At 40.2% G+C, this 13176-nt stretch overlaps 1 protein-coding gene across 9 annotated transcripts in view; it reads right to left on the bottom strand.

Annotated features, from left to right (window-relative positions):
• Positions 1 to 13176, bottom strand: part of LOC122379983 (phosphatidylinositol-3-phosphatase SAC1-like) — a 41449-nt gene that overhangs the window by 19730 nt on the left and 8543 nt on the right. The window lies entirely within an intron of this gene.

The following is a 13176-nucleotide window of genomic DNA, read 5'->3' as shown; positions in this document are numbered from 1 at the left end:
CATAAAATGGGTATCGATTCGATGCAGCTTGTCACGGGGAGTTCAATGGTGGTCTCCGTTTTGCGCTACGTGGTCTAGAATTGCTAAAAATTGAGTTCAAAAATTTGACGTCATCAATTTTGAACAGTTTTTTTCTCACTAGGTATAACTTGGCCAAAAAAGGAGGTATCGATCTAAAATTTGGTATGTACATCGAAGAGCGCAGGGACTATCACATATATTCCGGTTTTTCGAAATTCAAAAAAGAAATTGAATTTTTTTTTAGTTAAAAAAAATCTTATTTTTTATTTTTTGGGGGGTGAAAATCCCAAAATTTCGAAAATCCGAGATAGCAGTTTTGTAGCGCCGTCTTTTCTCTACACAACCACATAAATAACTTTTAAATTGCTTGTTAACTGTAGATTTGGTGAGCGTTTCAAGATGCCACGTTTTTTGCTCATTTTTACTCGAACATGACCTCAGTTTGACCTCAATAACTCCTGACCCGAGGTGACCTGTGACTTGAAATTTTGTATGAAGGTGTCAAATTGATGCCCGGGAAGGTACCCAAAATTTGCTGCGCGCCGCCGTTTTCTCGCTGTTTAAGAAAAACCACAGGGGGGGGGGGGCAAAATGCCCCCCCCCATCAGGGCTCGGGTTAACCCGCGACCCACTGGGGGAGGGCTATTAATAGCCCCCCTGTCATTTTCTGCAATAACTTTTTAACCGCCGGACGTATCGACGCTAAACTTTCAGTTCCTTTGGCTGCATCAATTTGACACCTTGAGTCAAATTATGAACTTCGTAGCTACCATAGGTCGGCCGGAAATGACGTCAGAGTGACGTCATGTTCGGCCGATTTCGACGCTGAACACCCCCCCCCCCTCTCCGTCTAAAGGCTGCCATGCACACTGGACCTCGCATGCGGGTTGCGAGTTTGCAGGCTTTGAGTTTGCGGGCATAATACTAAGTCATAGATGGATAAGACTTCTCCCTTATCGTAACTTCATGAATGCAGTGAAGCCGGTACACCTTCAGAAAATTACAGATAGTCGCAATACCAGCGCAACGAACCAAGATTCAACTCCAACGAAAAACCCGCAAACCTCGCAGAACTCGCAAACCTCGCAGCGAGGAAAATCGAAAGTTGACTCGAAATCAACTCCTGGAATGCGATGCAAGTTGGCTCGCATGCTAAAAACATACAGACTCGCTTGTTGCATGGTGGTATGGGTTACTCAGCATAGAGTGAATTCTTTATTTTGGAAGAAACCCGAAAAACCGAAAACTCGCAACCAGCATGCGAGGTCCAGTGTGGGGCGGTCTTTACTCGGCTCCTGGGCCACGTAGCGACACGCGGTAAGCGGCATTCGAGAAAGCGCAAAAAATAATGATGAAAGCACTTCAGTCATTTTTTGGGTCAGGTCAAAGGTAAGGTCGCCAGAGGGCATCAAAGGTCAAATGTAGTCCATTTCAACAATTTTGGAAACTGCCAACAGCTAAATCGGGGACCAATAGAGCCACAGCGCCGCGGAAAAGCGTAGGTACCTATTCGATAGCCCTTTTACAGACCTTTTACTTCAGCGTATTTTCTCAGATTTGACCTCGGGTCAACGGTTTAGCCTCCAGAGGGCGAAAACTCTATTGTTTGTTTATTGGGGCTTAACCCGCGCCCTGCTGGGGGGGGGGTGTTTGAACACCCCCCTTGTGGTTTTTCGCGAATATCTCAAAAACGGCGGCGCTCCGCGCCGCCGTTTTTGGTACACCTTATCATACATCAATTCTACACATGTTGATTTGACCTTAAAGGTCAAATCACGGATTGAAATTTTGAGTCCCCCTATTTTTTCTACACCGATCGTCCGATCCAATTTCTGATGGTCGCAATCGATAGCTAGGGTCAGAAACTCGAGTTCCCTAATATATACCTCATTAAAAATATTTGACCTTAAAGGTCAAATCACGGATTGAATTTTTGAGTCCCCCAATTTTTTCAACACCGATCGTCCGATCCGATTTCTGATGGTCGCATTCGATAGCTAGGGTCAGAATCTCGAGTTCCCTAATATATACCTTATTAAAAATATTTGACCTTAAAGGTCAAATCACGGATTGAAATTTTGAGTCCCCCTATTTTTTCTACACCGATCGTCCGATCCAATTTCTGATGGTCGCAATCGATAGCTAGGGTCAGAAACTCGAGTTCCCTAATATATACCTCATTAAAAATATTTGACCTTAAAGGTCAAATCACGGATTGAATTTTTGAGTCCCCCAATTTTTTCAACACCGATCGTCCGATCCGATTTCTGATGGTCGCATTCGATAGCTAGGGTCAGAATCTCGAGTTCCCTAATATATACCTTATTAAAAATATTTGACCTTAAAGGTCAAATCACGGATATTCAACCTTAAAGGTCAAATCACGGATTGAAATTTTGAGTCCCCCGATTTTTTCTACACCGATCGTCCGATCCAATTTCTGATGGTCGCATTCGATAGCTAGGGTCAAAATCTCGAGTTCCCTAATATATACCTTATTAAAAATATTTGACCTTAAAGGTCAAATCACGGATTGAAATTTTGAGTCCCCCTATTTTTTCTACACCGATCGTCCGATCCAATTTCTGATGGTCGCAATCGATAGCTAGGGTCAGAAACTCGAGTTCCCTATTATATACCTTATTAAAAATATTTGACCTTAAAGGTCAAATCACGGATTAAATTTTTGAGTCCCCCAATTTTTTCAACACCGATCGTCCGATCCGATTTCTGATGGTCGCATTCTATAGCTAGGGTCAGAATCTCGAGTTCCCTAATATATACCTTATTAAAAATATTCGACCTTAAAGGTCAAATCACGGATTTAAATTTTGAGTCCCCCAATTTTTTCAACACCGATCGTCCGATCCGATTTCTGATGGTCGCATTCTATAGCTAGGGTCAGAATCTCGAGTTCCCTAATATATACCTTATTAAAAATATTTGACCTTAAAGGTCAAATCACGGATTGAATTTTTGAGTCCCCCAACTTTTTCAACACCGATCGTCCGATCCGATTTCTGATGGTCGCATTCGATAGCTAGGGTCAGAATCTCGAGTTCCCTAATATATACCTTATTAAAAATATTTGACCTTAAAGGTCAAATCACGGATATTCAACCTTAAAGGTCAAATCACGGATTGAAATTTTGAGTCCCCCGATTTTTTCTACACCGATCGTCCGATCCAATTTCTGATGGTCGCATTCGATAGCTAGGGTCAAAATCTCGAGTTCCCTAATATATACCTTATTAAAAATATTTGACCTTAAAGGTCAAATCACGGATTGAAATTTTGAGTCCCCCTATTTTTTCTACACCGATCGTCCGATCCAATTTCTGATGGTGGCAATCGATAGCTAGGGTCAGAATCTCGAGTTCCCTAATATATACCTTATTAAAAATATTTGACCTTAGAGGTCAAATCACGGATATTCGACCTTAAAGGTCACATCACGGATTGAAATTTTGAGTCCCCCGATTTTTTCCACACCGATCGTCCGATCCGATTTCTGAAGGTCGCATTCGATAGCTAGGGTCAGAATCTCGAATTCCCTAATATATACCTTATTAAAATTATTTGACCTTAAAGGTCAAATCACGGATTGAAATTATGAGCCCCCTATTTTTTCTACACCGATCGTCCAATCCAATTTCTGATGGTTGCATTCGGTAGCTAGGGTCAAAATCTCGAATTCCTTAATATATACCTTATTAAAAATATTTGACCTTAAAGGTAAAATCACGGATTGAAATTTTGAGTCCCCCTATTTTTCCTACACCGATCGTCTGATCCGATTTCTGAAGGTCGCATTCGAAAGCTAGGGTCAGAATCTCGAATTCCCTAATATATACCTTATTAAAATATTTGACCTTCAAGGTCAAATCACGGATTGAAATTTTGAGTCCCCTATTTTTTCTACACCGATCGTCCGATCCAATTTCTGATGGTCGCATTCGATAGCTAGGGTCAAAATCTCGAGTTCCCTAATATATACCTTATTAAAAATATTTGACCTTTAAGGTCAAATCACGGATTGAAATTTTGAGTCCCCCTATTTTTCTACACCGATCGTCCGCCGTCCGGTCCAATTTCAGATGGTCGCAATCGATAGCTAGGGTCAGAAACTCGAGTTCCCTAATATATACCTTATTAAAAATATTTGACCTTAAAGGTCAAATCACGGATTGAATTTTTGAGTCCCCCAATTTTTTCAACACCGATCGTCCGATCCGATTTCTGATGGTCGCATTCTATAGCTAGGGTCAGAATCTCGAGTTCCCTAATATATACCTTATTAAAAAATATTTGACCTTAAAGGTCAAATCACGGATATTCAACCTTAAAGGTCAAATCACGGATTGAAATTTTGAGTCCCCCCGATTTTTTCTACACCGATCGTCCGATCCAATTTCTGATGGTCGCATTCGATAGCTAGGGTCAAAATCTCGAGTTCCCTAATATATACCTTATTAAAAATATTTGACCTTAAAGGTCAAATCACGGATTGAAATTTGAGTCCCCCTATTTTTTCTACACCGATCGTCCGATCCAATTTCTGATGGTCGCAATCGATAGCTAGGGTCAGAAACTCGAGTTCCCTTATATATACCTTATTAAAAATATTTGACCTTAAAGGTCAAATCGGATCGGACGATCGGTGTTGAAAAAATTGGGGGACTCAAAAATTCAATCCGTGATTTGACCTTTAAGGTCAAATATTTTTAATAAGGTATATATTAGGGAACTCGAGTTTCTGACCCTAGCTATCGATTGCGACCATCAGAAATTGGATCGGACGATCGGTGTAGAAAAAATAGGGGGACTCAAAATTTCAATCCGTGATTTGACCTTTAAGGTCAAATATTTTTAATAAGGTATATATTAGGGAACTCGAGTTTCTGACCCTAGCTATCGATTGCGACCATCAGAAATTGGATCGGACGATCGGTGTAGAAAAAATAGGGGGACTCAAAATTTCAATCCGTGATTTGACCTTTAAGGTCAAATATTTTTAATAAGGTATATATTAGGGAACTCGAGATTCTGACCCTAGCTATAGAATGCGACCATCAGAAATCGGATCGGACGATCGGTGTTGAAAAAATTGGGGGACTCAAAAATTCAATCCGTGATTTGACCTTTAAGGTCAAATATTTTTAATAAGGTATATATTAGGGAACTCGAGTTTCTGACCCTAGCTATCGATTGCGACCATCAGAAATTGGATCGGACGATCGGTGTAGAAAAAATAGGGGGACTCAAAATTTCAATCCGTGATTTGACCTTTAAGGTCAAATATTTTTAATAAGGTATATATTAGGGAACTCGAGATTTTGACCCTAGCTATCGAATGCAACCATCAGAAATTGGATCGGACGATCGGTGTTGAAAAAATTGGGGGACTCAAAAATTCAATCCGTGATTTGACCTTTAAGGTCAAATATTTTTAATAAGGTATATATTAGGGAACTCGAGTTTCTGACCCTAGCTATCGATTGCGACCATCAGAAATTGGATCGGACGATCGGTGTAGAAAAAATAGGGGGACTCAAAATTTCAATCCGTGATTTGACCTTTAAGGTCAAATATTTTTAATAAGGTATATATTAGGGAACTCGAGATTTTGACCCTAGCTATCGATTGCGACCATCAGAAATTGGATCGGACGATCGGTGTAGAAAAAATAGGGGACTCAAAATTTCAATCCGTGATTTGACCTTTAAGGTCAAATATTTTTAATAAGGTATATATTAGGGAACTCGAGATTCTGACCCTAGCTATAGAATGCGACCATCAGAAATCGGATCGGACGATCGGTGTTGAAAAAATTGGGGGACTCAAAAATTCAATCCGTGATTTGACCTTTAAGGTCAAATATTTTTAATAATGTATATATTAGGGAACTCGAGTTTCTGACGCTAGCTATCGATTGCGACCATCAGAAATTGGATCGGACGATCGGTGTAGAAAAAATAGGGGGACTCAAAATTTCAATCCGTGATTTGACCTTTAAGGTCAAATATTTTTAATAAGGTATATATTAGGGAACTCGAGATTTTGACCCTAGCTATCGAATGCGACCATCAGAAATTGGATCGGACGATCGGTGTAGAAAAAATCGGGGGACTCAAAATTTCAATCCGTGACTTGACCTTTAAGGTTGAATATCCGTGATTTGACCTTTAAGGTCAAATATTTTTAATAAGGTATATATTAGGGAACTCGAGATTCTGACCCTAGCTTTAGAATGCGACCATCAGCAATCGGATCGGACGATCGGTGTGGAAAAAATTGAGAGACTCAAAAATTCAATCCGTGATTTGACCTTTAAGGTCAAATATTTTTAATAAGGTATATATTAGGGAACTCGAGTTTCTGACCCTAGCTATCGATTGCGACCATCAGAAATTGGATCGGACGATCGGTGTAGAAAAAATAGGGGGACTCAAAATTTCAATCCGTGATTTGACCTTTAAGGTCAAATATTTTTAATAAGGTATATATTAGGGAACTCGAGATTCTGACCCTAGCTATCGATTGCGACCATCAGAAATTGGATCGGACGATCGGTGTAGAAAAAATAGGGGGACTCAAAATTTCAATCCGTGATTTGACCTTTAAGGTCAAATATTTTTAATAAGGTATATATTAGGGAACTCGAGATTTTGACCCTAGCTATTGAATGCGACCATCAGAAATTGGATCGGACGATCGGTGTAGAAAAAATCGGGGGACTCAAAATTTCAATCCGTGATTTGACCTTTAAGGTTGAATATCCGTGATTTGACCTTTAAGGTCAAATATTTTTAATAAGGTATATATTAGGGAACTCGAGATTCTGACCCTAGCTATAGAATGCGACCATCAGAAATCGGATCGGACGATCGGTGTTGAAAAAATTGGGGGACTCAAAAATTCAATCCGTGATTTGACCTTTAAGGTCAAATATTTTTAATAAGGTATATATTAGGGAACTCGAGTTTCTGACCCTAGCTATCGATTGCGACCATCAGAAATTGGATCGGACGATCGGTGTAGAAAAAATAGGGGGACTCAAAATTTCAATCCGTGATTTGACCTTTAAGGTCAAATATTTTTAATAAGGTATATATTAGGGAACTCGAGATTTTGACCCTAGCTATCGAATGCGACCATCAGAAATTGGATCGGACGATCGGTGTAGAAAAAATCGGGGGACTCAAAATTTCAATCCGTGATTTGACCTTTAAGGTTGAATATCCGTGATTTGACCTTTAAGGTCAAATATTTTTAATAAGGTATATATTAGGGAACTCGAGATTCTGACCCTAGCTTAAGAATGCGACCATCAGAAATCGGATCGGACGATCGGTGTTGAAAAAATTGGGGGACTCAAAATTCAATCCGTGATTTGACCTTTAAGGTCAAATATTTTTAATAAGGTATATATTAGGGAACTCGAGTTTCTGACCCTAGCTATCGATTGCGACCATCAGAAATTGGATCGGACGATCGGTGTAGAAAAAATAGGGGGACTCAAAATTTCAATCCGTGATTTGACCTTTAAGGTCAAATATTTTTAATAAGGTATATATTAGGGAACTCGAGATTCTGACCCTAGCTATAGAATGCGACCATCAGAAATCGGATCGGACGATCGGTGTTGAAAAAATTGGGGGACTCAAAAATTCAATCCGTGATTTGACCTTTAAGGTCAAATATTTTTAATAAGGTATATATTAGGGAACTCGAGTTTCTGACCCTAGCTATCGATTGCGACCATCAGAAATTGGATCGGACGATCGGTGTAGAAGAAATAGAGGGACTCAAAATTTCAATCCGTGATTTGACCTTTAAGGTCAAATATTTTTAATAAGGTATATATTAGGGAACTCGAGATTTTGACCCTAGCTATCGATTGCGACCATCAGAAATTGGATCGGACGATCGGTGTAGAAAAAATAGGGGGACTCAAAATTTCAATCCGTGATTTGACCTTTAAGGTCAAATATTTTTAATAAGGTATATATTAGGGAACTCGAGATTCTGACCCTAGCTATAGAATGCGACCATCAGAAATCGGATCGGACGATCGGTGTTGAAAAAATTGGGGGACTCAAAAATTCAATCCGTGATTTGACCTTTAAGGTCAAATATTTTTAATAAGGTATATATTAGGGAACTCGAGTTTCTGACCCTAGCTATCGATTGCGACCATCAGAAATTGGATCGGACGATCGGTGTAGAAAAAATAGGGGACTCAAAATTTCAATCCGTGATTTGACCTTTAAGGTCAAATATTTTTAATAAGGTATATATTAGGGAACTCGAGATTTTGACCCTAGCTATCGAATGCGACCATCAGAAATTGGATCGGACGATCGTTGTAGAAAAAATAGGGGACTCAAAATTTCAATCCGTGATTTGACCTTGAAGGTCAAATATTTTTAATAAGGTATATATTAGGGAATTCGAGATTCTGACCCTAGCTTTCGAATGCGACCTTCAGAAATCGGATCGGACGATCGGTGTAGGAAAAATCGGGGTCTCAATTTCAATCCGTGATTTGACCTTGAAGATGACCTTGAAATTTGAAATGAATACGATATTCGGAATCAGCGTCCCAAACTGCATCGGATAGGTTGGGTTTAGTTGAAATTCGGACTCGACGCTGAATCCGTCGCGGAATACGACGCTAACTTCACGGACGTAGAGCATCATCGATTAAAACACTGAAATAAATTCATAAAATGAAGATATTTGCTGTAAAAGAGATTTAGGAGCAGATTTGGTCAAATCAGGTGCACTCGCCGGATAGACCGTCGTGAAAACGGCTATTGTGAACCAAACTATGCTAGGGTCGTGTGATACATGTTTTATGGCCAATTTTACATTTAGAATTCAATGATGTGGGCTAGACGGCCATTGGGGCCAGTTTAGATTACATTCTGGTGGAGGTCAGGTCAAGGTCAGGTCAAAGAAGGTCAAATTTGAAAGTTGATATTTTGCATAAAAGGGGTATCTATTCGATGCAGCTCATCACAGGAAATGGTGGTCTTGGTGGTCTTTGGCTTGCTCTGTGGCATATTTACGTCTGGACAACGAGTTGCGTTGGAGAGGCCGGAAATAGTGGCGATTTCAGGACCGCAAGAATGGACCGTCATTGGAATGATTCTTTTTTAAACCGTGCACTGTTTTCGGCCGGAATTTAATAGTTACTACAAAATGTTTTGTGATTACGTTTCCAGCAAGAATTAATGCCATCAGGGCTAAATTTTTACTACTTTTGCATTTTGTCAAGAAGCATATAGTGCTGTTATATTGCAGTTTTAGCGCGTTTGTTACAAAATATGAAGCGAATAAGCGTCAGTGTAATTCATCAGTGTCAGAAATTGACTTGAGGGGAAGCTATGCTAATTGCTTTTGTCCATCCACTAGAAGTTTTTAAATATTTTGCTTTGTGTATTCCAAAAGGAGAGGGAACTATTTTATTTGTGCCTTCATGTCTGAATTGAAGGTAGATCATTAAATTTTCAAGGCAGTTTACAAACAAGCATTTGGTCTATAAATTAACTTTGAAGCGACCTTCTCCTTGATATTATGTCAAAAATGAAAGAATTTTTGACATAATATCAAGGAGAAGGTCGCTTCAAAGTTAATTTATAGTATTATCAATGCTCCTTGCAAAAGCACTACACGATATAAGCATTTGGTCTTTCTCTATAAGCAGTGGCTAAGAAGAAAAGGTTGATCAATCCTGAAGTTCAGTCATCGTACCTCCACTTGGCAGCAAGATCCCCAAGGACAGAGGATATATTGTGTACCTGTCCTGTAAATCAAAGCATTTTTGTGCTTGCAAAGGCTTAAGTTCTTTGTGGTGTGTTCGGAGTGAGGCTATGTGGCCGTTTTTGTTGTATGTTTATGTGGAGATTGAATATAACTGTGACCCTGTGCTTGTTTGTATACTTACTATGGTCAAACAGGGAACAGCACATTCACATAACATACTCACCTAGCACCTAACTCATAGCTGTACGTTGCAGGATCTGTACTTGTTCATGTCTCGAGCATTAACAAAGCACTAAAGTAGCTTAGTAATCATTTCCCACATTTTCTGAGCATCTAACATGACATACAGCAGCATGCAGAGCAGCTTCAGAGAAGAAACACTTTAAATGCACAGACTCACACCAGCCACCCAATGAGCCAGTTCCTCAGTTGACTGTTTCCCTGGATGCAGCTTGGCAAGGTGAGCTAACTATTGGCAAGTTGAAGGTTAGCACTTAGCAGGTAAGATTGAGTTAGGGTGAGTACCTACCTATAACTGGCTGCTACTGCTATGCAGGTCTTGGCCAGGCTGCAAATATGTGTGATGATTGAGGTTAGGTCAGCTGTCAGGTTATTCAGGTATGCTCATTGCTCAGGTCACATTTTTATGGACACTTGGCAACCTAAAAAACTAACATATCCTAATCTAAGCTAACCCGACTAAACCTACACAACTGCTGACTATAGGAACTAAGCACCTACCTACTTGTGCCTACATCTCATACCATGTCAAAGTAGAGTTCCTTGGTGGAAGATTACCCTCAGTACTTTTTATCCCAGCCCTGTGAAGAAAACTAATACTTCTAAGCTCTGAGTCACTGCTGGCCAGCCACAGGCAGAAACGCTGAAACTGAGAGCTTTGCCATTGTATATTGGACCAACAATCACATATCACGAAGGACTATGAACACATTATATGATCACATCGTTGCATGGATTGTCACATTGACAATTTTATAACAATCCTTTTTTCAAGAAATACAGTAATGATTAACTTAAAAATCAACATAAAGTGGATTTAGTGATCCAAGCTTTCTCCTCCAGTAGCAATGGAATGACCGCATGTTTCATTTGCCAGACACTGAGTACCTGATGCACATATTACAATCTGCATAGCATCTAAGCATAGTAAAGCTGCCAAAGTCCATTCATTCTAGATTTTTAACTTGATAGTTAGCACTAATTTATCTTGCTGTTGTAAGTTATCATTCAATATTCATACCAATCCAATACATCAATATGCGCTCATCAGACAACATTTTCTGGCATCAGCATGATCCTGCTCAGCGCGCTCTTCAGTATTGCTCCAAGATCTGCAATATCATAGCTTGTTTTCGGCCAATAAGTTCTTTTAATTTTACTTTTTCTTGCTGATATATGAGCCCGATCAACTTGTGTTTATCAACCAAAATTTCATAACTTCAAGTTCAACTTGATATTGATATTGTTCAGGAGTCAGGACCTCTGTCAGCTTCCTGGATACTTCGGATTGTTTTCAATCACATGCTTTTTAAATATGATATAAGTCAATCTTAAAGGATTCAAAACATCCAACAAAACGACGTACAAGAGTACGGAAACAACCAGATAAACTTAAAAAGCGCCTTGGAACAGAGCCAAGTGGTGCGCTCCATTTGTTTGTTTACAATGATTGTAGTGCTGATGTATTTTTAGGACTCTGAATGTCGGCTTATAAAAAATGAAACGTTTTTACAAAAGTTGTAAGGTGATTAATATTTATCTGAAAGAACTAAAATATTCAAAAGCCAAACACTATGAAATACATGAATCGGAACGAAAAAGTAACCCCAAAATCCAGCCTAATTACCGGCTCCTAAAACTGCAACAAAAGCAGCACTTTTCCCCGCAACTCGTTGTCCAGACGTAAATATGCTGCTCTGTGTGTTCTGTGACGGCAAAAAATTGAATTTGAAAAATTTTACGTAATAAATTTTGAGTAGTTTTTTGGCCATAACTTTGCTAAAAATGGAGCTAACGAGTTTAAGTTTGGCATATCTAGAGCAGATAGTTATACAATATATATTTCAGTTTTAATTTTTAAAGTTGTTGGTATTTTCGGGGTGTTTACTTCTAGGCATAGTTTTGATGATCAAAATCAATTTTTGTTTGGGAATAAGAGTTAGCAGTTTGGTAGCGCTGTTTATTTTACATCTTTTTGATTTTGAATATTTTTCGTTATCTTCAAAACTGTAAGCGTGACAGCTCTTCCCGCTAAGCCTTTTACTGGGTCGAAAATGACAGAACATGACATCCCTCTGACGTCATTTGTGACTAACCTTTCATAAGAGCTCTGGAAAAATTTGGTCACAAGGTGTAAAAATGATACCCGGAGGGGTCTTGAAAGTTTGGTGGCGACATTTGCTATACTTTAGGAGATATCGACTGAAAAGGAGAGAGGGGGCCGTCTCGCGCCGCCCTCCCCCCCCTCAACGGGGCTTTCAGTTGCTGCTCTCACAGAACTATTGGTTATATTACAACGTAGTGGAATTGCAAGTGGCAATATAAGCTTCCTGCCAGCGCCGGACCAGAGTTTAAACATGCAGGCTGAATTTTAACATTTAACTTTTGAATTTTTAAACCGTTGAGCTTTTTAGAAGTTGCATGAACTGTTCAGCTCCTTTTGTGGTCCATCACAGCGGGCTTGTATGTCATTTGTCAACCAAAATCGAATTAAAAACTTTTTATTTGTTCTGGCTACCTCGCCAACTTCTTAACTGGATCGTTTAGTAGCTTTTGATTGGGCACTGCCCACGTTGTCTGTCTAGCTTTTCGTGTCATAGACACTGTCTATGACACGAGAAGAGGCTGCTGACATCGTTTGTCGCGGTTGGATAATACCAATCCACGTCCCAGTGGCTGCTCGATCGCACTTTCCCTGGCCCACCTCTCCCACCAGGCTAGACTTTGCCCGGCACGGCCGTCGCCTCAGTGCCTCGGGCGGTGACCCGTTCAAAGGGGCTCACAATTCGTATGGTGCCGTGGCTCTCAAACCAATACAGAACAGTGAAACGCAAAGGCTCACTTTCCATATAAGGCGAACGGCTGATTCTGGCGCCGGGGCTTCATTCATGCTAAGGCGCCCAATCACAGCGCCGCATTTCAGTTAGTGTCGGGTGCAAAAGCTACTATGCTCCGCCCCTCCATCACGTGACCCTGCCCTCACGTGGCCTCAGTCACGTGGTGTTTCCACTTCTTGGCGCATGGCGGCGCTAGTCTCGCAGGGGCGGTGGTAGCTTGCTCCCCCGCTGTCCGGGGGTGATGGGTAGCAACTGCTGGTGACTGTACATACTGTTACTCTTAGCAATCCCTGAAAGTTTCAAGGCG

This window comes from Amphibalanus amphitrite, unplaced genomic scaffold (genome assembly GCF_019059575.1).
Source record: "Amphibalanus amphitrite isolate SeventyFive unplaced genomic scaffold, NRLGWU_Aamphi_draft 000088F_arrow, whole genome shotgun sequence".
Lineage (NCBI taxonomy): Eukaryota > Metazoa > Arthropoda > Thecostraca > Balanomorpha > Balanidae > Amphibalanus > Amphibalanus amphitrite.
This window is presented reverse-complemented; position numbering and strand designations above follow the sequence as displayed.